The sequence below is a fragment of the Acipenser ruthenus genome, chromosome 16 (assembly GCF_902713425.1).
Source record: "Acipenser ruthenus chromosome 16, fAciRut3.2 maternal haplotype, whole genome shotgun sequence".
Lineage (NCBI taxonomy): Eukaryota > Metazoa > Chordata > Actinopteri > Acipenseriformes > Acipenseridae > Acipenser > Acipenser ruthenus.
Genome location: NC_081204.1, coordinates 7,888,571 through 7,916,205, shown reverse-complemented (window position 1 = coordinate 7,916,205; position 27,635 = coordinate 7,888,571).

The following is a 27,635-nucleotide window of genomic DNA, read 5'->3' as shown; positions in this document are numbered from 1 at the left end:
TGATTTGGCTCATTTCTAATTTCAAGTAAGACAATACGCCTCCATGACCTTGTGCTTCCAATAAATGTGATAAAGTGGAAAAGTAATTAACTTCGAAATGAAAAGGGGAAATCTGTAATACATTAGGTTTTTTAGCATGTGGCAATTTGGTCTAATTAGCTAGAAAATCTGTATTTTCTAGGATTAATTTCATCTACCTAGCTCAGTGTGTACAAGTTATTTCAAAATGTGTTAATTACTGATATCTTTAAAATAACTGAGGCCTTTTTTCTTTTGCATGTGTTTTATCTTGCAATTTATGGATGAATATAACAGTTCTAGTGTAGTTAGGTATATTAGATTGCTTATTATCAGGTACTAATATCACTTTCTTAGTGGGGTGTTGTAGGTTTGCTGAACATGCTTTAAAGTTTGAAATCTCACTTACACAAATACAATTGTCTGTTGTAAGTGAAGATAGTAGTGAGGACTGTGTTTTACATCTAGAGCACTGAAAGTGGCATTTGAAACATTTAAATGCTGAAAAAAAAAAGCAACGGAAAGTAGAGTTATTGATCTTTTTGCCAAACTTAAAACAGATAAAGATCTAAATATCATTGCCAGCTTTCGAGAAGTACTGTTGTAAATGTAAGTAAGCTTTTTTGAACAGTGGTTAAATGAAAGAAATATAAAAACTGAGTTTACGTCTAACATCTGTGTAATTGATAGAGATTTACTAAGCGATGATGAAATTGCTATTGTTCCTCAACCTGTCCAGAAGAAATGTGGAATACAAATTAGAAGGGGGGATGTTTATGTGGAAGTTAATTTGTAATTCTGAAAAAAAAATGACGTTATGCTAATGTATACAGTAATCCGTCACGTATTCACCCTAACCGCCTATCCACCTACAGCAATGATAGTTTATTATTTAATCAACAATATATCTGCCCCGTACTCCTCTTCAAAGCCCCACAGCCACTGTTAGTTAGAATATGCTTAGAATTAGAAAACGGTGACATCACAGAGATGTTTTAATCTTAATTAACAGCTCAATGTCTCATTTGTTCTAGACCGTACCTGCCATTTACAATCTTTGCAGGTATCTTGCTGGATTATGCAGAACAATGACAAATCTATCGTATGAGTCTGTGAAGTGCTTTCTTTTTTATAAGGTTCATTTTAACTGTGACCTACAGCAAAACTTAATCATTCATCATTATTCATAAAATACCCAGACAGGATATGCTAAGGTATTTATATATAATGTATAACTTGATTTTTTTTGTTTGTTAGTTTCTTTTATCACTGCATTGAATTTCATTTGCTTATCTCTGATTTGTTATCTTGAGATTCCCAGAGTGCTAATTGTATGACTCAATTTCAGGTCATGCAAAAAGCTGTTCCCCTCTTAGGACTGATGTCTCAGAACCCTGATAAGCACTGATCTTAGACAGTCCAAGATAAATGCTAATCAGGATCGCCAAATAATGTAGTGATATACTTGCTTTTCTGCCAAACAGAGGTTATTGTCAAACAGAGGTTGCCAAAGGAGCATAGGGATTTATTGTATAAGACCCAGTTTGCTTAGAAAGCATTGGATATGGAAGAGAAAGGGTCCCCCTAGTGAAACAGTCAAACACAATTATAATTAGGGTTCTCAGTGTTTTACCCTGACTTTTCTACTCTCCTTTAAGAATTCAGCTGATACCTGGGAGGCTCATGTTAGTTTCCTAGAAGATCAAACAGAGACCTCCACCCCAGCCTGCATCTCTATGCATCAACACAAACAGTAAATCAATCCTGAAATGGACTGGATGTTTTAGGGCTATATCATAAGTTTAATTACATAAAAACTCAACCTTGAACTAAATGTTTCATTTACAAGATGTAATATTCTTACTGTAGCTTCTAAAGCCGTGTATCTTTATTTTCTTAATTACATGTAATATAAACTTCCCTATGCACACACACAGAGAAGCATTTTATTTGACTGTGTTCTTTTCATACATTGTTGGAAGTGAACACTATAAAAGGTTTGTGTTTGAAAGAAGCTGGCATACATTAAAAGAAGGACATTTACCCCCTTCTATCGCAAGGACAATAAGTAGATATAAAACTTTTTTGTGAACAAACACACAAACTTACCCTGTGACACATTTCTCCAGGGCATAGTTACAACACATGTACCGTAGCACACTGGGCCATGTCGTCGACCATGCCACTGCTATTAACCATCTGCTCCAAAACATAACGATAGTTTTCAGATGGCTACCAATTTCCACCAGCATGATCAACCTGCCTTGGTTATTTTATATGATTTCCCTCACAACATCCAGAATCAAAATGATTTCAATTGTATAAAATAATTCAACAATGTATTCCAGATATTAACACAAATTATTTTCTGATGGTGGATGCTAAAATATATAAAAACACCTTGTGAATACACACCTGACTCATAAGAAGGAGTGCAGCTTATCCTCCCAAACATAATTAAAAGCAATATATTACTCAATAACCAGTAATGTAATGATAAAAACTATTTCTATCCCTTTATTTCTGTTATATCCTTATCCTTCCTGTTATATCCTGTTATCCTTCACTAACCCACCCACCTTCATTTATAATTCAACATTGATTGATCCTATCATAAACTCAATATATTGTTTTTGAACCATGTCTTATTTTGGTGATACATGCTCAGTTCTGGCAACAGCTGCTGCCTGGCAGACAGTGTTATATTATTTTAATAAACGGTAGTTGAATTTATCTTTACACAAATCTGAACACATAAATGAAAAGAAGTCTGGAAAAGGGAACATCACTTTTCCACCGCAGATTGGGAAAGACACTTTTTTATGCTTCAAAGCAACAAATGGTAAAAAGCTATATTGTATTGCAAGTCCACAAGGTCTTGAGTGACCGATTCATACACAGTTGCTGGCAAGTAAAGCTTAATGGTTTTGCTCTTTTCAAATACCATCTGGCCTAAGCACAAGTGCTTGCTTAGAAACCTTTTTTTTTTTTTTTTCATTCGAGGTCTCATTATTTTGTGAAGACCAACCAGCATGCCACCATTTCCTTTACACTCACCAAAAAGGGACTGGCATTTCTCAAAATAAAATGAAAGGCAGTTCATTTATAGACACAGATTATATCATTTTTATTGGACAGTTGCAGAGAGAATAAAATTGCACAGAAATTGATTACCTAGAATGCTTAGTATAACATGTATCATCATGGTTAAATAACCAAACTATGTTCTGTTGCTCCCATATTGTTATTATCAATTTTCTCTAAATCAGTTAACGTAACATTATTCAGCAGGCTTCATTTGATTTTATGAAGCAAAATGTGTTAATTCTATGAGGTGATGCAAAACTTTTGGCCATAGCTGTACATACTGTATATGGAGAGAGAGAGAGAGAGAGAGAGAGAGAGAGAGAGAGAGAGAGAGAGAGTAGGTGGGGCAGACATAGTTGAATGGTTACATTTTAACATCCTCTGAATGGAATGAGGAAGGCTGTTATTCCCAGCATTTAGGATTCAGCCAGGAGAAGGCAAGTTTACAGAAAATGGCAATATAATGGAGCAACAAAACCCAGACCCGCTCAGAATGGTTGCGAACAGCATAAAATAGGAAGGGCAATTTAAATAATAAAAAATAATTCAAATAACATTTGAAAACAGAATTGCAAGAGTGATACCATTGACCAACCAGCTGCAATCCGCCTATGATTGAAATTCTTTACATGGAGTCCATTCCCATTCATTTGCATCCAGTTTTGACTTGGAAGACAAAGGAGATAAATGATCTTGGGAAGCACAATGCATCTATCAATGCATAATTGTCATTTTAATTAACAAAACTTCAATGAAGCTTGTCCAAAATGCAATCTATAAAATACTGATATAGTACTAACCACTACCTCTGATTATCTTTACAGTGGAACTTTATTGTGCTGAGAAGTTTTGGACTATTTCTTTTTTTTAATTCAGGCTGTGCAAATATTTCAAATATGTCACAATAGATAAACTGCTGCACCCTGGGACCCTTTCTGTTGGTCACATGATCCAATTGCAGCTACAGCTCATGTGTACCAGGAAGCAGAAGCGACTTTCAATCTGTAATACTGAAATGATCAGCATATTCCAAATTGACGCATAAAATACAAGGAAAGCACTAAATGATCTTCAACAGAAGATAAGGGGGTAAAGTGACAATATTGTCTGTGGTAAAATGGTAAGAAATTTGATTTTAAAATCATGGTTCTAACCTTCATATTTTAGAAGTCAACAAATCAAATTACACATTGTCCATTGATTCCATTTTTTAAATCCCTATAAGTGTGTTTGGCGGGAATCAGGGGTTCTAAAGCATGAAATGGAAAAAGTCAAAAATAAGTTGGCTGCCTAAATTGGGTAGCAACCCTTTTCTTTTTTTAATCAGAAAAAGCCATCTATCAGGTTTTTGCAGGGTGATGCATTAGTATACGACTATAGAAAGTCACCAATTAATGCTCCAATTGGGTATGAGACAGAAAAACATGTTAAAGACAGCTTAAATAGAACATGTGTTTTAACTAAGACCAAGTAAAACATTAGACAGAATTCCAGATATTCTACAGATTGACTCTGGCAAGTATACATTTTAAAAGTGAACTAACTCCATGTATTGTAAAGGCAAATGAAATAGCAATCTTTTATTGAATGTATGTTTTATCATGGTTTAGTAGTTTTACCCTAAGACATCAGTAAAAATAAAAAGTTATCTACTCTTACTCTTACTATTGCTCCCTCATTGTTTCGCTAGCTGAAATATTGAGGGAAGTGAACGACTGAAAAGTTTTTATTGCTTGAACAGAGATTCGTGAATTATCAAATCGTGATGAGATAACAAGGGGGCGCTGTATTGGCCTGCTTGAGGCAATCATCTTGCTAACTTTATTTATCATATACTGTACCACCATTTTACAGCAGCAGTGTCGATGGGGTTGCTACTTCAGCTGATGATGCAGAATGCACATTGTGTAATACATTAGGTTATGAAACAGTTTTGACACTTTGTTGTCAAAAAAAAAAAGTGTTTAATGATGCTCCAACTGTGTGTAAAAAAAAAAAAAACAGTAGCGCCACCTATTGGCAATATACAACCCATGCAAGCAGTCTCTGCTTTATTACTGCTGTTTGAAAGGGTTGTTTGTTTGCATGAGGCAAAGCTACTGCTTTATAGGCTAAAATGTTGGTATGCATTCAGATGAAATGGTTTTAATATCACAGTAAAAAAATATTGCTCTTTCATTGGAAACAGCAATTATGAAATGAATTTGGCTCCATCTGTTGGGCACAGAGTTTCTTGCAATACTCTATAATTAGATGTGTTGTGGGAGTTTGCTCCTTCGTGTTTGATTGGTTTGTGCACTGCCTTGAAACCAGAGTGCTAATTCCAGACCCCTCTGTTTGTCACATTGGTTACAGTAGTACCGGCTATTGAAAATAGGCGGTGGCCTACTTTCTACTACAGTATAAGGTTGTTTACTACAAGACTGAGACTATCTTGTGATTGTCTTTGAAAATCCAGCTGTCAAATTGTGCAGTGGTGTGTGGGCTTTGAAAAGGAAAAAGACCAGCTGTCTGTTAATCCTGGCCACAACACTAGCTTGGACAGCGATATGTGGTACTGTCTATATCCAGAGTAAAGGAGGATACCAGTATGTCTTCATGATACCAGTATGACGCATGTATGTGTATCACACATGGGAATCTATTTTCAACAAACAGAAGATGGTTCATTATTGTTTTATTACTTTTTTTTTTTTTTTTTTTTTAAATCCTTACGCAATGATGTTTTTTAGCCATAAAACATTATAAACTAATAGACATAGGCATGGGGCACATCTGTGAGACAGTGAAATCATTACCAGATTATGAGGCCATGCCACCAGTTTCAGATCCACAGGCTCCATTAACAAATGCAGCCAATAAGGTTACTGGATACACTGATCTGGTTTGCCAGAAGCCTCCAAACAGAGGCTTGGGTGAGCCCATCCAGAAGAAAGTGCAGTAACTAGCCTCCAGGAGGCTTGTTCCTTGTAGACTAAGTTCTGAGTCTTCAAAGAGAATGAATGAATCAAAGTCCTCAGGCCTTCATAAATAAAGTTGACGGGCGGCTGTAGCATTTGTTTTCCTCTGTGAATACTCCAAATCTATTTTACCTTGTTGCATTGGTTTCATAAGTTGTTATATCTAGCCGTTCAAATGCATCCAAAAGAAACCTTCTAAAGATGTTCTCAAAAGAATGTTATCTCCATTCCACTCCTTGTTTTAAGTATCCATACCTACCCCAGAGAAACCACATGCAGGGAAACAAAGAAGAAAGGACTTACAGAACAAAGAACACTTTTTGTGAGATGATAGGAATTATATATTCAGTTTTTGATAGGAGACAGTATTAGGTGTTTATTTATAACTCACTATAGGTTTGGATTTGAGGATCACTTATTTGGGGGTAAAATGAAGAACAAATATCTAACCTAGTCATTCATTGTTTGTATATATATATTTTCATGTATTTAAAGACAGGACAATTGTCTCTGCAGGAATAGAAAAATATTTAGTAAACAAGCGTTTTTGAAAACAACAATTAAAGCTGCCATAGCAATACAACAGGTATGGTACAACAATACCTCTTTGTCCCTTGAACTGGGATTAAATAAAGGGACATTTTCAATACAACTGCAAAAAAAATAGGTGTTGTGTACTTATATGGAGGTTCCTAGAGGAAACAAGCTGTTTCTTATGGAAAAAAAAGTCTTCTTACACAGATCAGAGCTAATCAAACATGTGTTAATCCAGAATCCTAATTCAGTTAATTGGCAAGCCTCAGAGATGGGTTTGCACATCACAACAGCTACATTCACGTTGTTGCTTGAAAGTCTCAGAGCAGCTTCATGCAGCTACCATAGTCTCATGTCTCTTGATCTGATAACCTAGCTTTGTGGGTTTTTTTTATATCTCACTAATCTGGCTCCCTTGATTTCCTCACAGTTAATAAAACATTTTCCACACCACCAAGCTGCATGCAGGATGCTAATTTAAATGAAAGTGTCATTAGCAGCAGTACTGATGCAAATCACAGTAGATGAGGAGGCCGAGTATATTTTTGAGAATGTTATTATTTTATAGAAGCATTTAACAGCTGCCATGTCAGGTTTATTTCAGCTTGTAAATCTGGAAAGGCAAATACTGTAGGTTACCAGGCAGGTGCCTTCTTCAAAAACAGCCTACACATGTGCTACATATAAATGAGCATGGGTTATGTATTGTCACATCAGATCTAGTATGTGCAATTTCTCTATTGCATAACCAGCAATAATGCTAAGCTATTTAAATGAGTGTTAATGAGTTCGGTCAGTTTTCCCAAATGTAATAACAGCAGCACCTGACTGTTAGCTTGAGGCCTGGCATTTGAAAGAGCTCAGATCAGAGATAGCAGAAGTAAGTACCAACAGACCTCATTTAGAGTCAGATTCAATTGTGTTCATCTGAGCCAAGTTGCTCGTACAGATAAAGCCAAAATGTCAATATTAACTCAAATATTGGGATGGAATCCAGTATTCTCGGGAACCTACAAGACCACATGGACAGAGTTTGTCATGTGACAGTATGAAATGGCCTCTGTTTATTCAGTGTCTCTGAAACCAGCTGCTTATTTATTTTGAGAAAGAGTAAACGCTGAATGCAAGCTGGCTTTTACATAACAGTCGCTCTCTGAGACAAAGATTATATCTATTTTAATACTCCGTACAGTATCTACAAATAATTGCACATTTTGAAACAGCATTTTTAATCTGTAATATATGAAGGGGATTCTTGTTTTTTTTTTTTTTTTTTGTTTTGTTTTAATACATATCTCCTATATGTTGATTTAGGTCAAACTGTATAACGTACACTATCTGTATTCCCATTTCTTTGCTTACAGTGCCACCTGGAGGCTTTAGATCGGCCAGTAAACAGCAGTGCTAGTCCAATTAATTATTCTGTACCTCACAAAGCTTTCCTGGTTAATATCTTAAATAACTGAACCATTCAGAAACATAAAGAGGACTGTTCGCACATACAGTTTCGAAGTAGTTTAACATTATTGTTATCTTGTGTCTAGTGTCTAAAAATCTGATATATGTAAATTAGACAAGTGCAATGCAAAAATTAAGTTAGGCAACTTTAAAAGGATTAATAATGCTGAATATTTACCAGATATTTTCTTTCAGCCTAGGTAGTGTTAAGGTGTTTAATACAGAGAGCAGCCACCCCACCACATATATATTAATTGCACCCGCAGCAGCAGCTTGGCACTGTCGCTGTCAGGCTGTGCCACTGTAATATGAGACGGAGGGCCGCTCATCCCTCACCAGAGCACTGTTATTTTTAATTGGAGTTACTATAACTGGCTGCAGATGGTGACAGCTATTCACAAGGCCGTGGATAGAACACAAGGCATTTTTTTTAATACTGTTATCTACAGAAATCTACTGTTATGTACAGAAAGAAGAAAATATTTCATCCATGCCTCATAGGGAACAGTTTCAAAGCAATCTAGATCGGATCAATAAAACTAGATACACAAACATTTCATTTGAATCAACATCTGGTAAATAATTGAGTGCACAGAGGTAGGTTTTAAAAAGTTTCGCTTATTTGTAGGCCTCCTATTTATGCTGTATTTTCAAGTTTGAAACAGCCAAAAGTTTGTTGGCTAGAAAATCTACTTACTTTGGACACAGAACAGAGAAAGCTTTAAAATCTTCCAGAGTCAGCACAACAGTGTCCTCTGTGCCACTAAATGTAGCATAACTCATCTTAAATGTTCATTATATAGCCCATTTCTTTTAATGAGCATGGTGCTAAAGAACCACAACATCCTCTCATACAGCCTTTTGTGGAAACGGACACTGCTGTATTAGCCAAAGAATGAGTTTATTTGGTTAAACATTTAATTGACCAACCCAGTGATTAGAAGATATCATGAAAACTCCCAAAAGAAAGTTGTATTTATTAAAGTTGAATTATTATTATTATTATTATTATTATTATTATTATTATTATTATTATTATGTTTGTTCCGTGGTAGTAAGTTGTGCATAACACATGCAATTCCTTTCCAATTTGTAATTATGAGGCTCTGCACAAAGTAAAATCACTACTACAGAAACAGATTGTTGCAGCTGAATTGTGTGAAAAATGTTTAAATAGATAAATAAATAAATACATAAATAATAGAAGGACTTATAATTCAGACATGTCTTTGTAAGCCAACAGTACTGCCTGTACTCCTTCCTGTGCAATAGAACATTTTTAATTGTTAACAGAATTCAAATTTACTGTTTATTATTCCTTCTGGGGTTCTGTAGGCAAAAGCAGCACTTTGGAAGACCATTTTAAAAGAAACCCAGTTTGATTCACAACACATTCGACTTTGACCTTGAGGTGATGCTTAACACCTGTTATTTTGACAGTCGTGCACATTTCCTTCTGAAAAGCAGGTGCAAGTTTCAGACAAATTAGCAATCACCCATTGCCTTGTCTCCAGTGTGAAAAAAAAAATACAGGAGCACCACAGAATATGAATCGTGCTTCTAGGGCACCTTTCTTCTTCTGCAGTGAACTTGTACCATCAGATTCCTAAACCCACGTGGAAGACTAAGCACAGGGCGGGGGGGAGGGGGGGGGGGGTTACAGACAGCCATGTATAAGATTGTTACAGGTGGGTCTGTTGAGAAGAGCCTAATTTAAGCATCAAAACAGGACTTACACCTCCTAGTCTGTTATTGTACAACAAAAGTTTTAAGTAGTGTATTCTATGTTATTACAAATGTGAGTCAAAATAATAGCTGGAGGGCTTTTCCACTATTCGTCTTTATTTACATGCTCCATACTTACATGTATGTAAGATAGCTGGCTTCATAGTATTTGCTTGCAGGACACACCGGTCTATCACAACCAGTTGTACCAGTTATTATAAAAGATATCAATGACAATAGCAGTTATTGCTTGACATCAATGTGTGATTTTTAACTGCTGATGAATAATCTGGGTTAAAAGGCAAATACTATACTTTTAGCATCCCTAGTCCTGTGCTGTGATACTGTAATCCCTTGCAAATTCCCTTGCTAGACACCCGGGATTATAAAGGATGGATAATGAGAAAGAGTAGAGCAGAGCTTGGATCTCTGAATGGCTTTGCTGTCTATAATCCCTATTTTAGTGATGTAAATGACAGAACTTTCTTTTTACACCATATGATATGGAAACATCTCCAGTAGCGCATGTAATCGTCTTTAGTGAGGGACAGTGTTTTAATTTGCAGTTCTTTAAAATGTATTTGGTTGGCAATATTATTTATTTTAAAGAATATGTATATCCCCACTTTAGAATAAGTGGTAAGAATTCCTACTGCATTTTTTTTCTTTTTTTTAATTTATTGATTTAAAAAAGCATCAACAGATACAATGCAATTTAAGATATCTCAGTTGAATATATGCATATTATGTAATGCAAAATGTGTTATAGAAACTAGGCAAACTACCAAGAAGGTGTGTATATCTACAGTATAATGATATTTACAGAAAGGCCATTTCATAATTTCAGCCTCCCAAAATGATCACTCCTAACGTGACATCTATACATTAGATGTTGACAATCTTGTGGATATTACAATATTCTTTTTTGAAAAAAATAAAAGATAAAAAGTGGCAGATTTGTGGTTATTTTTAAAATAATGTTACTGTAGGAATGCATCAGATATTTAAAGCATTAAGAACCAATACTGAATGACCAGCAGTTGTGGGCTGATGTAGATAGATAGTCTTTTTATAATCTTCTGCTAGGAAGAATATTTCATTTTCTGTGACTAGCTTTTAGCTTCTAATGATCAGATTTCTTGCAGGTTCCATTACAGACCTGGCTGACATTATATTAATGGATGTTAATGTTCAAGTCATTTCAGCTGAAATGATGTGGAAATAATCAATTCATTCAGATGGCAGTAAAAACTTGTGCAATGGAATAACCGGCATGAAACTATTATGAAACTGCTTATTCCCAACTCCACAGCTTCTGGCTTGTTTATCTAGGCTGTTTTTGGCTTATTTAACAATATTTTAAAATAATCTAATGAATACCACATTCATTGTGTTTTTCAAAACAGTCTAAAGCAATCTTGAAAAAAAAAACTCGCTAGATGTAGTTGTTTGAGGACAATCATTGCAGATTGAACACAAGATTTGCACTTACTACATGTTTATTATATGCTTGCTTCATAGATCTGCACACCTGGTTTCAATCTAGTAAAAAAAAAAAAAACAGCAGCTGTACAACCCATATCAGATCACATTGCGCAATTTTATCATGGAATTTATTTTTGCCCTAAGTTTGTAAATTATACTGTAGGAGCCTGGCCAATATGCTCAAAACTTCATCAGCTACTGTTCAATAAGTCAAAATTCCTCAAACAATGAATCATGCTTTCAGGTTTATTTAAGTCAGCACTTAAACAAAAGCACTTGGACCATTGTTGGTCTTTGCAGCAAGGTGCTCCAGGTTTGTGTAAATAAGACCTCTTACAGGTGTGTCATCTCAAGCATCACGGAGATGGAAAGGTGGAGAAATAAAGTATCATATACTGTGCAGATTACAGGAGACAGTTAGGAACCTGTTGAGTGATAAGTGTGTACTTCACATATATTTTCAATTAACTGCACACAAAACTCCTTTCTTCTGTAGAAGAGCAAATCCTAGATGAAGGGACAGTACCATTCGCTCTTTATGTTGTGCATCAATGGCATTTGGATCAAAGGGAGTTCGCTGTCAAAACACTGAAATCTGCGTTACAGGAATTTCAAAACACTTTCAATTGAACCAAAATGCAAGTGCCTGCTTATTCCTCAGTTAATGAAATACAACGTGTATGATCAGCTGTAGCTAAAGGTAAACCATGGCTTTGTACATGTTATCGGTATTGATCTTATCAGAAAAGCCTTTGATACAGCTAATTATGTGTTCAGACAAGGATTACAAAGACAGTCCAGGCAATGCTGATGTTTATTTCAAAGCCCTAAGCTTACAAATTATTTATTTATTTATTTATTTATTTATTTATGTATTTATTTATTTATTTATTATCTTGGATCCAGCTGAGGAGGTGTGAGATTTTAAAGTATAGACAAATCTTGAACCCAGTTAGTCAGGTACCCCAAAAAATTCATCAATTTATGGTGGTCTGTTAACCTCTAGTACCTTTAGGTGGTATCTGCGCTGTTATGCAGTCAAGTAATGTAACATCTGAGTTATATATGCCCAAGTATTATGTTTTCTTCACTGTATTAAAATGTCATTTTATTGTGAAAACTACAACATTTCCTTGATCAAACTACAACCAACGTATATACCATAACCCAGCCATTTGGGATTTAGAACACATATCTCTTCCTGACCCCTTTCCCCAGACCTTTCCTGTCAAAATATTCCCAAAAACAACCCCAAAGTTTAGTCTACAAGTACTCCAATTGCCCTGAAGCAGACCTGGGAAAGCCAAATCCTCTTATTGGCCTGACTCTCAATGTCAGATTACTAAATATCTCCACCTACTGGTGAAATTGTGTAATGCAAGGACAAGCTTGTCAATAGGTGTGTTCTCTACTAAGAATGCAACATTTATTTTCCATTATTTTCCAATGCGTAGGCCGTATTCAGTACATTTGAATGTATGCATTTGAAGTATAGAAACATATTCAAGGTGCATACTTTCAGAATAATTATTCATTAACATTTTTTTTTTTTATTATCATTTTAATTGACATTATCAAGTGAGAAATCCTATACATTTCTTTGCACATTAGCTTTAGTAAAGTGAAAGTACAAAGTTAGTGGATAATTAAAGGGCTATTCTCATGATGTAATACAACTTTGATGTCTCTACATCAGTACACATTTTATTAAAAGGGGTTGTAACTAATTGCACTACTAAGGCATTGTGGCACCACAGAAAATAATTAGCTGATATTAAAGAAAACTAATTAGTCTAAATACAAATTACTAACATCTTAGCACGTTCTTCTACAGTTCTAGTCCTTTACGCTTTAAGGCTGTAAGAATCGGGTGAGAGTTATGTTTAGCATTTAAACATTTGAACAAGGGCTGAAGTAACCAAGCCTGACTCATACTAGAATTCTTTGAACTTTGCCTGCGCCTGAGTGACAAATGAACTAAAACTTCACCTTGGAAATGTGGAAGAAAAAGTGGACTATATTGCTCTGAAGTGCAAAAACCTGTAAAAGTTGTTTTAATATGTTGCTTCTAGTTTGATAGAGCATATGCCCAAATGGTGGCAGAAGACTACCTGGCATGGCTGCAACTAGCTGTGAGGACACCCTTTGTGTTTTTTTTTTTGGCATCATCAATGCTGATGCTCATGTAAAAATTCTGGTAAAGTAGAAAATTTTCTCTGCTGGTTTGCTGTGTAACATAGATTTGGAGGTTGAATAGTAAATACCAGGCATTCATATAAATACTGCAGCTATAGCTTGAAACCTAAGTTTGACCTCAGCTCTGTCAGCTCTGGTTACAATGCTGCTACCTGGTGATCAGAGCAGTATTTTTATGATTTTTGAAATCATTCTCAGTAGTTCTTATTGCAATTACTCAAATATTTTATGATATATTTTAATGTTACTGGTAAGAACCACCTAGAAAGATTGTACATTTCATATGTACAAAAAAAAATGTCAATAAACAGCTCCTTAAATTTAAAATGTAAAAAATGATTTAAACCTTATAAAGATTGGGTATTTGTAAACAGTCATCAGCATTCAGTTTTAACTTATTAACAAGCCCAAGCTGCATATTCTGTATCCACTACATCCCCTTTTCTCTCTAGCATTAAAAACATTAAAAATGCTGCTGCATTGTGAGTGATGTTAAACCTTCTAAAATAAAATAAAAGCATAATATGTTAAAAGTATCCTTTTATAAAGTGACATTTCAGAAAGCCCTTGCATCATATAGGTTACAGCAATGGTATTAGTAAAAATAAATAAATAAATAGAAATGGCATTTGTAGAAAAAAATTAATTAAATAGTCTTAGTCATTTCTGTTCAAATTATTTATTATTAAAACACTATTATGGATGACTACAAAACGTTATTTGCGTATAAGGGATTCTGATAAATGAATCAGATCTGGTGAAATGTAATAGTGCTTAATTCCAGAAGATGAACAGGAATGTGGCTCAGGCTAGGATTAGTATCTTGGATGAAAAGAGGGGCATGTCCAAGCAAATGAAGGATAAAACACATTTCACAAAGTCTAGTTAAGGCATCACACCTTGTGTGCTTTCGGGCTCAAAATGATTAAATCAATGTGATAAAGCATCAGCAAGCCTGACAAACAAGTAGTAAAAGCATGACTGTAGGGCAGTATTGCATGACACGACTACAGGAAGAGGAAGTGGCACAATAGCCACTCCAGCCTTAAGCGCTTGGGCCTCACAGTGTGATCCACCTGGCTGAGATTGGGCAACAGCTTTTCAAAAATATCGGGTTCATTGACAGAAGCCCTTAAAAGAGTTATTGCTTTATTTCTTGTTTCATTTTTGAACTCTGTATTTAGCCTAGTTTTGTCATTTTTTTTTTTTTTTTTAATCAGCCGTAATGTTATTTAAAGCAAACGTTGAAACAACCCCCTCTTCTGGAATTTCCAAATCTACTTTTAACATTTAATTATGTGGTGCCTACCAGTCTCATTTAATAACCATTTTGCTGACTTTAAAGTTTAGAGGACTACAATCTCCTAAGTAATAAAACAGTAGATACGTTTTTTTTTGGTTTGTGGAAAATAGTTGCTCTTTACAGTTGTTGGTCAATTGTAGGTTCATCACGAAGTAACGTTACAGAAAATCCAGTAATGAAAAACAATATTGTATATATTTTTTTTATTTCCTTGAGCTAAATTTTCTTCAGGGCCAAAAAATCAATGCAGACACAATTTTGAATAGTCTTTATTTCTTATTTATTTTTAAGATATAGATAGATAGATAGATAGATAGATAGATAGATAATGAAATAAGGGTGTCTAGAAACCATCATGGAAAATAAATGTGGTTGAATAATCATGTCAAAGTCTGCTTTATGATTGTTTCATGTATGCACTAAATCATTGTCAGATTGACAGTGAATGGAAGGGAAAACCATAAAAAAAATGTTGGTTTGTAATAAAACAAGTTTTAGTATTATTAAAATAAACATTGGACCAAAACGAAGGATCCTGTCTCTGTGGCTTTGGACTAATAAAGTGTCTGCATTACATATACAGTGCACTATAGGAAAACATTACAGAACGTCAGAACTTTTTCTTTTTTTTTTTTTTCTTGAAACTACTTAAACAAATAGTTGCCTCCCTGCTGACTGGACTTCACTCACTTGTAGGGATGTGTTTTTGGTAATTTTTTATGAACGTTTAAACTTGTTGCAATGTCAGCGTTTAAACTTTAAAACCATATCTACACACACACACACACACACACACACACACACACTTTATATTACATTCTGATACTGACAGCCCTGGTTAGTATTTTCTAAGCAAATAAAACCTAAATGAGCAAATAATGTTTTAACGTTGCTTAACTACAAAGTAAAAAAAAAAAAAAAAAACACCTACACATCAAAGTATATATTGAAACGTTTATATTTATGGTTGTAATTAAAATTGCTAGTGAAGATATAACTTTATACTATATACATATTGAACACATTTTCGGATAGTATAATGTTTTTAGAATAGTGTGTTTCTTAAAGGTTCATTAAACAACAACAAAACAGGAACCTATTTTTTTTTTTTTTGTTATAAGTAACTTTGCCCCAAATGATATGGTTTAATTTTCAATTAAAGAGACGAAAGCGAGATGCGCTTACAATTGAAAAAAGTTAATTACCAGGGATAAAATAGCACCATATTTTTGAATTTTAAAGAGCACTGTGACTGATATTAAACAATGAACCTGGTGTATTGTGCAAGATGGAGAAAGATTGAAACGTATCACCCGAGTGCCTTTTCATTGTGCCTTCTTTTCCAAAGGCTACCATCCCTTATGATATGTATTTCCGTACATACCTTGACATGCTTCATTCAAAGTAAACGTTTTTTTGAGAATCACAAATTATGATTTGTATTTTTGCCCATCTCCAATTTGGTTATGCCCAATCATAGCGATTTACTGCATAGTAGAATCTCAGAACAGATCGTACCAATTTTAATATTCTATTATGGTTTATTGTAAAGGCTGGTATTGCTTTGTGGTGAATACCCTGGAAATGCTTATATCAATTTTAACATAACACTGACATGGTCGATTTTCACAGGACTAAAAAAGATTCAGGATGCCTGAGTTTTAAATTTTACAGAAGGTCCTGATATCCTGTAAAAATAATCTGGGATATAAAGTTTGTTGTGATTTTTAGTCCTGTGCGAATCAGGCAAAAGAAAGGACATGGTAACTGCTCAGAACTGAGTTTGCAACTATCCAGAGAATTATGTTGTATTGTGTTGAAAACAATGTACAATATTGGATGGCAATAAACACCTATGGTGGTCAAAAGGCTGGAAACTGAACTCAATGCATGACATTTTGAAACTGGGGATCATCTGGAATATATCCCAGTATTCAATGCATTTTCTGGGTTATTGAACTAGCAGACAGCATGGCCCCTAAGCGATATGATTTTGGACCTTCAATCCCTCAAGTAAAACAATATATTTCAGGACTGGAAGCAAGAGTAATGGAACGACTGATGCACTGTCACAATTACAGCATTCCCGCAACAGACAAATGGCGCCAAAAACAGAGATGCAATTTCCAACGTGGGTTTGGTGGCTTTAGTACAGCTAACTCTCTGGATAAAGCTTCTTGACTGATACACCTCTTAAGTATTAATTTAACATAAACATGCAGTCTCGTACAGCTGTGCCTTTATAGACAAACAGGCCACTGTTTCCAGAAAAATAAAAACCCCTTTTTAAAACCCCAGTTTAAAACAGAACTTACAGTAGGTAGCCACTGTTGCCCTTGATGCCTATGGTTGAAAAAAGATATCTGATGGTAGTTAAGGCTGTTTTTGCATTTGGTGATCACAGCTTGTCATACAGTACTAAAAGCATGTACTCAACAGCATCATGCATCACTGGTTCCCAACTCTGGCCTCAAGAGCTGTTCCAGGCCAGGATTTTGTTCCAATCAAGTCCTAAATTAGTTGTGTGACCCTTCAGTTTTATTAACTAATTATGGCCTGACTGGAATCCACTGCACTAATGTAAGCAGCACTATTGTTTACATCAAAGGACAATGGAGACATTAGGGGTTTATGTCCTGGCACAGTCACTGCATTGCTTTCCTGGCCTTCACATGTTTCAGCCTCTTTCATGAAACCAGGAATGAATCAGGGGCTGCAATGGCAGCCTGATCGAAATTACTTTTTTTTTTTTTTTTTTTTTTTTTTTTTAATAAAATAAATCACAATACCAATAAAATAACTATGTAAATTGACCATAAGGGCTGCAGCTAGTTTTCCAAAAATGAATGGGATGTGCATGTAGCAGCTTTGACAGCTTGGCAGCCACTTCTGGCTTTTTTTTACATTTTTAGAAGGTCATGTCTTGAAAATCTGTTTTAAACGCAGTTGAATCAGTCTATACTGACACTGATCCAACAGTGTGTAAGAAATGTGTTTGAGGAAATATAGGAAGGCCTGACATAAGAGCTTTAGATTGGTGTGATAAAACTTTACTCAGTTTTAGAATGGGTACATTTAATTTCTGTTGAAATTCATATGTTTACTGTTGAATTCTCTTTTGTGCTATCTGTCCTTTCAAAAAAGTTTGTTTAGAAGAAGTCACTACTATCTCTGCTGTGTTTTGCAGCACACACATTCATTTATCAATCATAGCAGCATACTGCACACCCCCAATATGGAAAAGAAGTGTCAACAAATTGCCATCTAATCAGATCGATGTCCCTATGAAATGCAAATTTAAATATTATTATATCAGGGGAGTCTCCTTGGAGGAGGCAAGGGAGGCAGTTCCTCCTCACAATTTCAAAGTGAAAAAATGAATTATAAATATATGGCAAATATGGACTGCCCTTTGCATCACATATCAGATAATTATAGCCCCCGAGGGAGGGCAATACTGACTGACAGGGATTATATTGCCCGAAGCAGAAGGCTGACAATGACAGTCAGGACGTGATTGGGAGGCAAATAAATATTGAAAATGGTTGGTAGGAAGCAAAACATTTGAAAAAAAAATTGAAAATATCAGACAAGGTTTTGATTTATTCCATTTTTTGTTGTCATGTTATTTAGTTTTCCACTGCATTTCTACTGATTGCCCATATTTTCCCCAGCGCAGGCAAACTCGTTCACTCTGTTCTCACCAGTATACTATAGCATTATTTTGTTGGCTATTTATTTAAGTTCAGCAAATTAAGTCAATACGATGTGCTTGATTTTTTTGTCTGCATTTCTGCCTCCTCAGCACTATCCTTGCACTATTGCACTACTAATATGTCACTGTAGATATAACTTGTTATAATCCTAACTTGTTGCATCCTAGTTCATATTGTATTTTAGTAGTATCATTTGCACTTAAACAGTAAACTATACTGTATTTAAATATTAATCTTGCATTGTAACCATGTACAGTACTGCCCTGTAGCACCTGTCAGTCATCCTAGATAAAGGTGTCTGCCAAATAAATAAATAAATAAATAAATAAATAAATAATAATATCAAAAGTGTTGTCAGTCAGAATACAATAATACGATTCTACTGCTGCTGGGGGCTTAAGGGGACCCCAAGCCCTCTGCCTTTTTTTGACTCACTATTTTTAGTGAGTCTGCTATAGGCTTACTCCAGCATATGGCAAGTGTTTTGTGTTATACCAGCCTCATATCACCACACACATGCCAACAGTACAGAAGCTAAACATTGGATTCTGTGAGTGCTAGAAGTCGTGCTGTGTATTTTCCTGTTGTCACCTGGTTTAAATATTACAAAACATTCACACAAGAACAAACTATAGTATGTTTTGCTACCGTCTTCATATTAATTATATTAGAAACCAAGAATAAAGTATGCATGACTACTCTAGAGCCTCATCAATCAATGGTATCTGCCTTTCTCCAACTCTTCCTTATCTATTAAGCATGCTGGTAGCAGTAAAGAAATATGAGTTAATGTACCATAACTATTAGAGTATAATACGCACAGTTTTGCATAGAGAATTTATCAGTGCTCAATACGGACTGCATGTTTCAAAGTGTGCAGTATAATCAGGTTATACTATTGTATGTAGTACACTTTAGTATTTGCTAAAGTATACAGTCTACAAGGCTTGTACACCAAAGAGGCTCAGTGACATGTGTAATACACATGATGCATGTTATATCTATAAAATTACTGCGACGTAACAGTAATGGTTTTTCAATGGCCCATGATGTGTAGAATGTTTAAAGCAGGTGTATTTATTCAATATTGCTGTGCAGTAGATTAGACATCTCTGTTTCTGAAATTGAATGTAACACAGGTAAAAACAAAGAATGAAACAATGTGTCCAAAATGATTAAGTTGAAATCCAATCATATGCGAAGTAAATTAGCTTTTTTGATGTCCAACATACTTTATGAAGTTATTATGATTGAACATCTGAAGGTTATTATGTATACACATTTTTGAGCAACAATTTTACTTTTTAAATATGTGAAAGGATCAAACGCAAAGTAATACCACATATGTTTAGGTTTAACGTACATTGTCTCCATAGTTCAAAGTTGTTTTCCTTCTCTTTTTATCCTTAAAAAGCTATCCAGCTGTTTCTTATCAGGGTTTGACAGCACAGGGTTTTCCGCTTGCTACAGCAATGCAACTGGTTTGAAACTGCAAATAATGTATGGCTATTTCTTAAACTGATTCCATCATCTTTAAAGCTGTGAACCTGAGACTTCCTGCCGAAATGGACGTCAGTGGAACTGTTAAACTGATAAATGTCTTAGTACAAAAAACAACTTTCTTTTAGAAATGCATGATTTCCGTTACTTTTCAGTAGGGTACCCGTATATCACAGTTCAATTACATATATTGAACTTCAAAGGAGCCCCTTAAAGCACAATCTCCCAATGGTGACAAACATCCTGAGAACTGTCTCCTTCAAGGTTTTGTGCACTTTCATTTTAAGTTACTCATGTGAAAAAAATACACAAGACAAAAATCATTTTTTTTATTTTTTATATTTAAGGGATTTGTCAATATTTAATAATGTAGTATTGTTTTTCATAAGGCTACTGACATGTCTCTTTGATATGTATGTAGAATAATGTTGCTTTCCTTAGCATACTGGCTGCAATACCTTTGGACTTAAAATGATCATGTTAATGGAATACTGTAGCCTCTTAATTTGCACACCGTTGGTAATTTATTAATCATCATATTCGCTCTTAGTTGTCAATAACTACTGTTTAATTAAGTTACCAGAAAACATTACTATTGGGGCAGTCCTTGAGTATACCTGAGCAAAGTAGTTTAGGTTGATCAAAGGCTGCCCAATTCATCATTCATTTAACCCCTTATTGTATTTTCCCATGCAGAATACTATTACAGTCATGTGTCACATGCAAATGCAAATTGTGCTCGGGTGTGTTTTGCACGTCGGCAGCATGCTTCAGTTCATTTAGATAGTTACTGTAGAATGGCACACATTCATTCTGCTGTTTCACTTCTGCTTAACACTGTGAATATTACAAACTCTCAATTTTCGATGCCTAGCCATCAGAACACGTTCATCGTGACTTAATGATAAAGACACATCTTTCAAGAAGGTCATGTGAAAGTACATGATGCAATGAAAACAAAACACAACCATGCCATTTCTCCATGCCAGCCCTATCAGGTTTCAGAAATCTCATGTTATTTCAGCTGGAACCTGCAGAGGGTGTGAGAGAGAATGATAATATTGAAACCACTTTCTGTATAAGGTGTGCAAAAACCCAAAGGGGCTAAGTCAATAAAGGAAAACAGGGGCAGATTTAACGTTCAGGAAATAAATGAATATAATCCACCTACAGTACAAACTGATTTCCACAGTAAATAGTTGAATATGAAATCACTTGTCCAAACTCTATGCAAGTTGGTTATATAACTGTATATTTCTATATCTCATTTTGTGAATTGGACCTAATAGAGCTAAGTTGGTATAAATTTGGAAACAGCTGCAACCAATCTATTATTTGTGCATAGAATGCCAGGCATGGCTTCAGCAACAAAAGAACGGTGTTAGGGAGTGCATATATAATGTATTCTGATATATACTTGGTAATGCCAATAGTTTTCAAATTGATTTTCCAAGTAGTTGTATTGTATTGAATTTGACTTAAACTCAAACAATTACTGAGGATGACACCATTTCCGCTACCCATAGCAAGTGGTTAAAAACCAGTACACCTACAGACAATTGCATGCTTGATGCACTTTATAGACTGATAAAAACATTCTTATTCACCTCAAAAACAAGCAGAGACGCATCCCACGTGTCCCGTGTGCAGTTTTCTATACCCCAAGAAGATAAGCATTTTGATATGGATTTGGAACAAGTGAATGCTGATGCTTCACATACCCAGGATGATAAGGCAATGTGATAGCGTCTTGGCATTCTTGAATCAGCTTCTACAGACAGATTAAAATTCTTCTGGATATCTCATGCTCTCTCTGCCATCGAATGTTAAAGCCTTTTCCCTTGATGTTAAAAATATATACGAGAGAATGTCGACAGTTATATGCATGTAGGCTATTTCATTTCAGTTTTCTTGAATAACTATTTGCAGTTTATGGAGTACAGTTGGCAAAGTAATAAAGCTTTCATAATGTGGCATACAAACGTCATGAAGCCAGGTTTTTTTTCCCATGGTAGTTTATGTTTTAAATAAGTGCACATTACTTCTGTAACGCAAATTAAATCTAAGTCAGTTATTCCAATTTATTTCCTATTTTGAGGCATTAGAGCTGTTTATCAAATCAATTTCTCTTGAGGGTGGAAGTACCTTGAGAAATGATTCAGAACTACATTCAAACCCCGCAGTACAACAGGCTGTGATATGATCCTAGTTTTATTTATTTATTAAGAGTTTAGTATTGTAGTAATGGCTAATGCTTCTGTCCACTAAAATACAGCTAGGGGCAGCTATTAAGGCTTCTAAAACTAAAAATCTAGATTTATTTTTATAAAATCAACAAAAAACCTTGACCAAGGAATGAATATAAACTTACTTCGTGAACTTTTTGATTATATTGATTGTTTAGATATAATAAGAAAATGAGCTACAGATAATTGTGTTAAAAAAATGAATTTAGGCCTATAGGTTCTTGTGAGCTTGTTTTAACTCTAACAATGATGCACAAGTACCACCAGTACTTTATTGACAAATACTATTTTCAGGCAACACACTATTTTCTAAATATTATTTACAGCACCTGGTTTATGACACGTTACATATCAGAACTAATTTCCAATGACTAAATATTTGTTAAAGGACAAATAAAAAGAGAACAAAAAACTCTTGCATTTCTAAGTATCAGATAGTAAGATACATATTCTGCCAAACCTTAAAGGTTGGCACTCTCTGGTCGTGTTACACAAACCGTACAAACTGTTATACGAAGCTGTCATGAAGGTTGCTGATAGAGGCTTTCAGGGGTGGTCTGGATTACAAGATAGTATCATCTTCTCAAAACACATTTCAGCACTTGCATCTGAGCTGTCTGTTCATATAATCTGTTCAAAATCACAGTAGAATGTAAAGTTCAAGGAAACTAGGGTTACTTAATCTGGTTACAGCATATTGGACTTAACTCAAAAAACATATATTATTACATTACCAGTGTTACAATCTCAGTTTTAGGTCAAAGTGAGAGGGGAGCCCTGAAAACAAACAAACAGTCACACACAAAACCTTATAGCCTCTTGCCTAGTCCCCACCCAATTTTCACAGAAAACTAATTTCTGACCCTGTTTTTTCTAAACAGTAGTATAAAAGATTTGCAAATACATATTTTTTTAAATGTGGTAAATATCAATAGCCATCTCAATGCTTTTAGTTCACAAATTATGCCATTTACAGCTATGGCCAAAAGTTTTGCATCACCCTAGAGAATGAACACATTTTATTTCATAAAGTCGAATGAAACCTGCTGAATAATGTTACGTTAACATATTGAACTACATACTGCTTTGGAGTTGTCCATATACTTAACAAAAAACTAACAATTGAAAAATGTGACATTTTGAAATCTAACATGAAATACTGTACTACTCTTGTGGCTTCCGGTATATTTTGTAGTGTCTGTGATTACATGATGTTAAATAAAATATCTAAATTATGTTCATATAGTTTTGATTTTAAAATCCTAAAATTCTAGATGATGCAGAACTTTTGGCCATAGCTGTACTTTGCTGAATCTTCTGGCGATCATAGTTAAAACCCTTTAGGATTAAGTGCTGAAATGTGTTTGCATGGGAATTGGGTCAAATATTTCAGACCCCTTTAGTTATTTTGGAGAATGTTAATGTAAATAGAACAAGCTGTGCATTGTTTTCACATCTGTATAAAATGTATAATATAGGCTTTTATATTTTACTAAACTGACAAACCCTTGTGCTTCCCAAAAGTTAAACTTGGGAATGAGTTATTTATTATTATTATTATTATTATTATTATTATTATTATTATTATTATTATTTCTTTCTTAGCAGACACCCTTATCCACGGCAATTTAGAGTTGTTATCTCATTTCACAATATCACATTACAGATAAAAGCAGTTATAAAGTACAGTAAAATCATTAGAAAGTAAGATCAAATTCAAATAAGAGCAAAATAAAAATACTGTAAATAATTACATTTAAGAGCGAATTTGACTAAGAGCAGTAAACTTACAGTACAAATGTTTGCTTATAAGAGTAAATTCCATTAAGAGCACGTAATAAGTACTATAAATGGATAAGAATGATTGCAAATAAGTTGATTTCAAACAATTACAAAACACGTGAATACAGATACCTCATTATCACATATAAGACATATTTTTGTGTTGGTTTTTGTAGTCCACTGTAAATCAACATAACAGAGAATGTTTTAAGGAGGCGTGCGTACCCTTCATGTTAGACTAGTTCAGTCTGAATGGTTATTTTTCTTGGTGTACTGTAACAGCTGGTAACTTACAATGTGTCTTCACTGTTTGCTATGATGAAATGTTGTAGGTAGCATACAGAAGGAAGAGGGACAAGCTTGAAATCTTATTGATGATGATGATGCGACTCCTGGTGCACTTTGATCTCCACACGCAAGGGAAAGCAAGAATGTGTCCTTAAGATGTAAACTGCATTCCCAAATATTGCATATTGTACATTTGAGTAGAAATGTTCTTAACTAATCTATTCAAGAATGCAGTATTGAAAAACTTCTGTATGTTAGTTTACATTCCAGGGCTTAAACAGTAAGTCAAGCAAATAGTGGCACTCCACTGCAGCCTTCTTCCTAGAAGCTCTACCTTATGATCCTCGCCTTGAACACAAGACAACTTTGAATTGTTTTCCTATTCGCTGACATGTCCTTCAGCATAAGAATACCAAAGCTGTACATATTTGTTGCACTCAATTAAGATTCACTGTTCTGGAGAAAAACAGCTTGGGTCTAATATTTAAAGAATGCTTGTATAATGGAACAGCGTAATTTCAGCCATATGTAAATATTTCTCCTGCTGTTATAATTAGAACTCTATTGCAGAAAAGCTGCATGCTTTTTTATATCTTGTGAATGGCTTTATTGTCACTTGTCTTCTCCTTACATTTATAACTACCGATAACCTGGTTTAACTTTTTTCACTGTATGACCATGGGCATCTTAAAATTGCATCACTTGTTATAAATCATGCTTTACTGTCTTAATATACTGCACTGTGTTCAAATTCATCTTCATTATGTATTCCTGAACTTTGTTCAAAGAAAGGAATTCAAACTTTTACCAATATATTTAAACAGGATAAAGTTGTCATTTCAGACCTTGAAATAAAATTTCAATAAATAAACTAAATACGTGTAGTGTCTATTGTATTTTATTTAACAGAACTACTTATACTAACTAATTTTCAAGCTAAATATACCATTTTTAATATATGATCAGCTAGCCGCAGTGACACCTAACTTCCATCATGAAGTGAGTTCAACTGCTAAGTATGAACTGTTCACTCAGTAAACCAGTAAACTATAGATTAATGCCTGTCAATCTTGTTGTCTTCCCTATGAACACTTAAGGCTGTAATGCTGTAACATTGTGGCAAAACTTTGCAATGAAGCTGTACTCTATGTCCAATTGAATATTTATTGCTAAACAGCGGATGGGAATGTCCAAATTTTGTTGGCATGAAAGTAGGAGGATAAGGCTTGGGCTCTGACCACTGCGACACAAAGTCTGTATGCTCTAAGTGGTTTAATATTGAAGTGGTTTTCAAAAGTGATGTCAGATAAAAGACCTATACGTTTGCCAGTATTCAAACTTTAATTGCAGGGCAGAATGTATAGCATAGGAAATGTAATAAAAATGTCAAAAATTTTTGCAGAAGCAGCAGCCACATCCTCCAAGGAAAGGGTGGGCGGATTAAAAATCTACGTGCAGACATTTTTTTTGGTTTGTTTCCAGAATAAATACATTAACACTCCTCTTAGCTTAAAAAAAAACACTTAAAAAAATATAGTTGCAAGTGCATAGGTAATCTTTATGTTTTATGTTCTACTGAATTGTCTATTTATAGAATAAAATTCAAGTAGAACTTAAATGTCTGTGAACTCCGCTGTGATATTTTAAATGTCTTGGTTTTGTAAAATGTGCAGCACAGTCTTAACTGGCTTTAATTTCAATTTTGCATTGCATTCTGGCATTTTAAGTAACCAATAACTTCAACATACATCTGTACCTTTACTTATATCTACGGCTTCTGATTTTTGGTTTTAACAGATAAAAAAGGTGTATCGCCAATAAACACTGGAAAAACTAGAAATGGTTAATTAATTCGCGTTGACCACCCCTTTCCCATTAAAAAATAAAACCTACTAAAAAAAAACCAAAAAAAAATGGGCAATGTCCCTCCTGACTTGTATCTATCATTGATTCATTCTGAATACTTTAAACCCGCCCCCTAACTACTGAGTGACAGTACATTCCTACATTTCTATTGGAGACTTGGCTTGTGGAATTTAAAACAAGCTAACAATTTGGAATGGAGGCTTGTTCACTGGATTTAAAGTTGTATTACAGTTAAGATACAGAGGATTTTAAACAGAAATGCAAATTGTGGCTAAATGTAAAAAAAAATGCCTACACACAAAACCCCCAGAAGAATGTACCCGTGACCATAAAGATTTAGTTGTGAAAGAGAGTAAAGGAAAGGTACAACTTAAGTGTGCAAGTACTGTCGAGTTACTACTATACATATTTCGACAGAAAAAAAGAACGGTCTTTGGAAAGTAACCGAAAACCCAAATTTCATACAGTATATAAAAAGCGAAAGCCCCGAAAAAAACAATGTACATAAAAATCAAAAATAGTTCAAAATAAGCACAGAAAAATGAAATTAATAAAAAAATAAAAAATAAAAAAAACAGAAGCCCTACTTATATCTGAAGAACACGTATTTCCCACAAAAAAGTCCTGAATTTGCTAATACTGTACGTCCGCCAGCTTGTTGTCTGTCAAGAGGTTACTGGTGTCACATTTCAGATTTACATTTGTTAAACAGAAGTGGTTTACACCATTTACTAAATAGAAAATTGTTTGTGTAACAAAAAAACAAACATATGAATAGTTTAGTTGCTGTTCTATTAGACGCCAGGAACTCAACAAATCTTTGTAGAAGCAGCTGGACGGCAATTCAATTTTCTTTAACTTTTAACCCTAAATGATGTAAAATATGTTTACAGTGCTACATTGCACAAAATACATTACAAAATATGTTTTAAAATGTGTTTAATTTAGGTGGTTGGTGACCAAATAGCTTACAGTATCCAGTCACAAATCTATATTCTTTCATTTTATAAAAGATCATTTAAATATTCTGACAAAGATAACCTCATTGCCTAAAAATAATCACAGTGAACAAAACGTGCATAAATGTTTGCTTACCAACTGTGCAATCAATCAAATCACAGCTGGTTCCACTTTATTTAATCTGAGTAACACAGTAACATGTTGTTACAGATAGCTGCTTATAAATACATGTGTTTATTCCAACCAAAATCCACTTCATTTAGACTACATAACTTTTACCGTTGTGAAATGGCGATTAATGGAACTATTTTTAACTGTTTTGTCATTTTTATGAACAAAACTGTGAGATACAATCTATTTTTGTTTGGTATAGGTGTAAATGGAAAGATGTTATTAAAGCTGTTTTTTAAGTTTACTGTCTTGCAGATCCAATGCAAACATCTTAAGTGCTGTTCAAAAGGATCAGGTCTGTTTGGACTGCCAGTTCTTAGTGTAGATCTGAATCCCAGTT